Source organism: Podarcis raffonei, chromosome 16, assembly GCF_027172205.1.
Source record: "Podarcis raffonei isolate rPodRaf1 chromosome 16, rPodRaf1.pri, whole genome shotgun sequence".
NCBI lineage: Eukaryota > Metazoa > Chordata > Lepidosauria > Squamata > Lacertidae > Podarcis > Podarcis raffonei.
This window is the reverse complement of record NC_070617.1, coordinates 23,734,356-23,740,355: the sequence shown is the minus strand read 5'-3', so window position 1 is coordinate 23,740,355 and position 6,000 is coordinate 23,734,356. Positions and strand designations below refer to the sequence as shown.

Genomic DNA, 6,000 nt, shown 5'->3' with positions numbered 1-6,000 from the left:
CTGCTCGGCATAGTTCATAGCATCTCTGAGTTATTCAAGCCCCTTCGCCATGGCAAGGCAGTGATCCATGAAGGGGAGCAGAAGCATAGGAAGCTTCAATATAATGACTCAGACCCTTGGTCCACCTGCCTCTGTATTGCTTCCTTGGATTGGGGTTTTTTTTGGTCCTTCTCCCCCAGCTGCACCTACAGATGCTGGGAATTGAAACTGTGCCCTTCTGCACACAGAGCAGGTGTTCTACCATCAAGCTAGGACCCTTCCCTTAAAAATAAAGGAAGACTTTAGTCCTCAGGATTCGGAACATGGAACTGATTTCGGCAGGATGCCTGAGTCTTTCCCAGACCTCCCAAGAGGCTCCGGGGATTGAACCTGTGACCTTCTGCATGCAAAACAGATGCTCAAACCACGGAGCTACAGGCATCCCCTCCAAGAAGAATGCAGGGCACCCTTTACACATGTCAACCAGGCCGTTGGCAGCGAAATAAAAGGTTGCTGTCTCTTTAACACCCGGCGCAGTGGCTTTCGAGGCCTATTTGGGTCTTTTCCAAATTCCAAGCAGAAAATAAAAGAGGATGTATGTTTTTCTTATCCCCGCCACCCCCACCCCGCTTAGCAACCCTTGTTTCTCTTTCTTCCGCCTGTGTGTTTCTCAGAGGGCGAGGGGAAAAAACCCAGGGAGTTCCCATAGCAATTGGGAAGCACAAGAGCCCTCCACCCCCTTCCTGATTCAAAGAGGAACAGAGAACCCGGCACAGAGCCCTGCAGACTTGCGCCATTGAACCAGGCCTCAGCTGGGAGGACAATCTGCAATGCTAGGTTGCTGCAGTGGAGCACACTTAAATCAGGATTCCTCATTTCTGGGGGCCTCCAGCACAGCTGGGAAGTGATGGGAGCCTGTCTCTGAAGCATTTGGAGGGCACCAGGTTGGCAAGGCTGATTTAAGCCATAAAAGCAGAAATTTCACGGGAGCAGCAATCCTCTCATTTAAAGCAGGAGTTGGCTGCATCAATGAAGATGATTTATCAGTTGCATTTTTGCACTCAAGGATAGCTTTGCTGGATCAGGCCAATGGCCTATCTAGTCCAGTGTCCTGTTCTCACAGTGGTCCGACAGATGCCTGTGGGAAACCTGCAAGCGGGATCCAAGCACAAGAGCCCTCTCTCCTCCTGCGGTTTCCAGCTCAGAAGGATTACTGACTCTAACTGTGGAGGCAGAACACACCATTGATAGCCTTCCTGCCCATCAATCTGCCTAATCCTCTTTCAAAGCCATCTAAGTTGGTGGCTTCAGAGTGACTTACCCAGTAAAACAAAACAAGGAAAAGCATAAAGATCAGATAAGAACTCCAATGCTCGACTGTATTTAAAAGAAATAATGGTAATGCCATAACCACTGGGCATGTGCAGAGTGCTCTTCCCTCAACCTCTTCCCCTTCGTGAATCTTCTGTTCTAGAAATTCAAAGCGCAATGTTGGGAAAACAGAAAACGCCCAGCCATTTAAAGCAACCTCCCCCACTGCAGATCCAAACCAGGATACCATCCCTTCAACTCTCAGCTAGGGCTTCTGAGTTTGCACAGAGTGCTTTTCCTCCCCATGGGCAGAGCCAGCCTGCTCCTACATACCTGAGCTCTATGGTTAGAGACCCACCATTTCCCCAGTTGGCTTGGGCCCCAATTTCTCTTACTACAGAATTTGGGGCTGGTGGTGGAGAAAATCATTATTATTCCCCCTTGCTCCCCCGCCAAAAAAAACCAAGAACGTAAGAGAGGGACTCCCAAGAAGGTGAAGCGGGACTTCACCCCAGGGTATCTCGGAAGCCCTCGAGGCAGCGACGCTCCCCCCCCCCCCGAAACAGCAGGAGGGGAGAGCGCTCTTGTGCCCCGGTCCTGCTTTGAGTGCTTCTCATTGACGCATCTGCTTGGCCACTCTAGATGGGCCGTTGTGGCTTTGATCCAGTAGCCGGGTCCTTCTTAGGAAAAAGCGAGCGCTTCCTAAGCATGTGCAGAGCGCCTCCGTCCGCCCCCGCCACGCGGAGCTCAGCCTGCGCGTGGGCAGGCCCTTTGCGTCACGCGCGCTTGGCAATCCCCGGCACCTCTCCTCTCCTCTCTCTCTCCCTGGAGAAATGAAGCAGTGACCCGACGAGGAGCAGCAGTAGCGAAGGATGGGCGTGTTTCGTCCCTGATCCGGATGAGATCAAGGCGCCGGCAACGGGAAGGAGGCGGCGGAGAAGCAGGAGCAGGCCAGCCGGGGCTGCTCCAGACCCCCCCATCTCTCCCATCGCCGCTGGAGGGGTCATGGAGGCACTGAGCCCCGGAGTCGGGTAGCCAGCCAGGGCGCACCTACCCAACCTCGCCGCGCCCAGGCGCGCTCCTCTCTGCAGCTTCCTCCCGGCCGGGCCAGCGGCTCCACCTCTTCCTTTGCCTCTTTGAGCCGCTTAATTCCCAGCAAGCGATTAGCAGGCTCGGATCGGATCCTGCGGCAGGCGGCGCCTCCACCTCCTCCTCCCGGCTTTGCTGCTGCTGCGCGGCTCTTTTCCCTCCACCTACGGCGCGCTGCGCCTTGGAGAGGTTCCCGCTTCCTCGAGGGGGGCCGGCCAAACGGAGACGACGACCCCCCACCCCAACCAAGCCTCGATTGCTTGTCCCTTCCCTCTGGAGACAGGTCGCCGAGGCTGCTGCTGCTTCCCTCTCTTCTCTTCGCCCCCCCGAGGGGGTCTTTGAATTCTCTCCGTGCGCCCTTGGCCGCGCGCGCAAAAACGGGAAAAAAAGTTCCCGGCGAGGAAAAGGCGCACGTGGGAAAGGGAAACGAGAGAACCCGGGTGCGATGACGCGTGGCTGGTGTTGTTTGAAGGACGGGGAGGGGTGAACGACGCCCTTCCTTCTCTCTCCCTCCCCCGGGGAAAAAAAAGTCCACATTGGGTTTGTGTATCCGCGCGGGGAGTGTCTTCCCGCCCAGATCCGGGGAGAGAAGCAAGACTCCGGCCCGTCATGGTGATCCGGGTGAGTTTAAATGATAGGATATGGTTTCTTTGCGGGGTTGGGGGGGCAAGCTGTTGGACGCGCGGACGGCATCTGCACGGATTAGGATGGCTGGCCCTGGTTCAGACGTGCGGGCCGCGCAGTGGAAGGCTGCCGCATCAAGTGATGACTTGCATGTGTGAACAGGATGGGGGTGGGGCGGCGGCTTCACCCTCGCCTGTCATACTTTCTTCGCTCTGCTTGAACGCGGTGGCTTTTTTTCCTCGAGGGCTCTGCGCATTCGGTTGCCCTGCGCTGAGCCGTCGTGATCCGTGTGGAAGCCCCCGAGCCCGTGAACAGGTTCCGCTGGAAAGCGTCGCGTGGGTGGGAGGGGTGTAGAAGTTTGCCTGGGATGGTGTCCCATTCACGCGCTCAAGCCCTCCGTGGATGCTCGACTGATAAGCTTGCACGTGTGAACCCCCAGAAGCGTGGCATGGGGTGGGGTTGAGGAGATGGGTATTCAAGGTTTGTCTGTGGTGGCTCATCCAGCACTTGATGAATGAAATATGAAATTGTGTGTCTCAACCCAAATGGCTAAGCTGTGTGAGTGTGATCGCACACACACACACACTCACAAAATTCCTCCCACCCCCAATTGTATCTCATTTGTTCTCACCTTATCATGAGTCCTCAGGTTCCATCTCAGACTCCTCCCCAGAGTGGTATTGTTTTTCCGTCTCATATGACAGGTTTGAGAACTTAATACTGCCATTGTGTCTCTCATGTGATGCAGGGTCATCGCACCTGCCCACCCACTCAATTAAGTCGTGATGGGGCAAGAGACAGGTAGCTCAGTGGTTAGAGCATCTATCCGCCTTGCAGCCAGAAGGTTTAATCCCCAATGGCATCTCCCGTTTGGGCTGGGAGAGGTTTGATACCAAAAACCCAGGAGAGCTGCTGTCAGTCAGTGTAGATAATACTGAGCTATGTGGACCAGTGGCCTGACTGGCAGCTTCCTATTTAATTCAGCTCCACTTTTAGAATCATGAGGACTAGCTTCTTAATAATAAGGTCTAGCATTTATCTTGTTTTGAGGTGGTACAGACAATACTGAACTGGATGGGCCAGCTGTCTGACTTTGTACAAGGCAGCCTTTAACGTTCTAACCAGTTTCATTCAAAAGGTGTTAGAACGTGGCTCTGATTTTTAGGGTGAAAGTGCCCTATCCCCCCAGTTTATCTATCTGTGCTCCTCCTCCTCTTAAGTTCCAAGCTGCAGTGGAGAAAAAAATGGTTGCGGGAAATGAAACACACCTGTTTTGATCTCAGTCTGACTTCTGCAGTCTAATTGGAGCAGTCCAAGTTTTCAGCATATAGGTCTGTTACCCACCTGACTGTCTTAGAGGGCTGTAAAGGTATCTAATCACAGTTACTCTAGGGACACAGTGATGTTTATTGCACCGGTGTGATGTAATGGTTAGAGTGTCGAACTAGGACCTGGAAGACCAGGGTTCGAATCCACTCAGCCATGAAGCTCGCTGGGTGACCTTGGACCAGTCACACCATCTCTTAGCCTAACCTACCTCACAGGGTTGTTGTAAGAATGAAATGGGGAGGAGGAAAACCATGTACACCACCTTGAGATCCTTGTAAGATAAGGATAATAAATAATGATGCCAAGTCAGTCCTTTGGTCTATCTAGCTCAGTATTGTCTACAATGATTGGCAGCGACTGTCCAGGCTTTCAGGCAAGAGGCATTCCCAAGCTCCACCTGGAGAAGCTGGAGAATGAACCTGGGACCTTCCCCACGCAAGACAGATGCTCTGCCCCTGTCCTTGTCTTCCTTACCTTCAGAGCCAATACCTGGGTTCCCCTTTAGGCTACATCACTGATAGTTACCGTATTTACACGAGTCTAATGCACCATCGAATCTTAATGCGCACATCGATTTTCAGAACCTTGAAACCAAAAAAAGTATTTGCTGGCTAATAATAATTAGCCGCAGCGGGTGGCACTGTGGGTAAAACCTCAGCGCCTAGGACTTGCCGATCGCAAGGTCGGTGGTTCGAATCCCCGTGGCAGGGTGCGTTCCCGTCGTTCGGTACCAGCACCTGCCAACCTAGCAGTTCGAAAGCACCTCCGGGTGCAAGTAGATAAATAGGGACTGCTTACCAGCGGGAAGGTAAACGGCGTTCCGTGTGCTGCGCTGGCTCGCCAGATGCAGCTTGTCATGCTGGCCACGTGACCCGGAAGTGTCTGCGGACAGCGCTGGCTCCCGGCCTATAGAGTGAGATGAGCGCACAACCCTAGAGTCTGGCAAGACTGCCCCGAACGGGCAGGGGTACCTTTACCTTTACTAATAATAATAATAATAATAATAATAATAATAATAATAATAATTTATTTATACCCCGCCCATCTGGCTGGGTTTCCCCAGCCACTCTGGGCAGCTTCCAACAGAATATTAAAATACAATAATCTATTAAACATTAAAAGCTTCCCTAAACAGGGCTGCCTTCAGATGTCTTCTAAAAGTCTGGTAGTTGTTTTCCTCTTTGACATCTGGAGGGAGGGAGTTCCACAGGGCGGGTGCCACCACCGAGAATGTATGGTAAATGTGCCATTGAATCTAACGTGCAACTTAAATTTCTCCCCCCCCCAAAGGTCGGCATTAAATTCGAGTAAATACGGTAATAAATCTAACACATAGAATTCTGTGCCATGGGATGTGGGAGCTTGAGAAAGGGATTGGGCAAATTGATAGAGGGCAAGTCTATTGATCACTTTCAGCTACTGCAGTTAAGACTTTCAACCCCAGTGAACTATTTATCTGCATGCCAGCTTTGTTGTAGGGAAGATCTGGGCTCCCAGAGGCATCTGGCTAACCGCTGTCGGAAGCAGGAGGCTGGGCCAGGTGGACCTTGAGCTATTCCAGCAGCTACTTCTTACAGCCTTATTTCCGTTGTAAGTTTGGCCCCACCTGCTCTCTGTACATCTCAGTATCATACGACTTTAAATAGTCACGGCTTCCCCCAAAGAATG

At 52.5% G+C, this 6,000-nt stretch overlaps 1 protein-coding gene across 1 annotated transcript in view; it reads left to right on the top strand.

Annotated features, from left to right (window-relative positions):
• Nucleotides 1–2,738: 2,738 nt before the first annotated feature.
• GAS2L1 (growth arrest specific 2 like 1) overlaps nucleotides 2,739–6,000 on the top strand; it is a 49,895-nt gene continuing 46,633 nt past the window's right edge. Inside the window, exon 1 of the mRNA XM_053368381.1 lies at nucleotides 2,739–3,000. The gene's annotated coding sequence lies outside the window, so the exon portion shown is untranslated. The remainder of the gene's footprint in view (nucleotides 3,001–6,000) is intronic.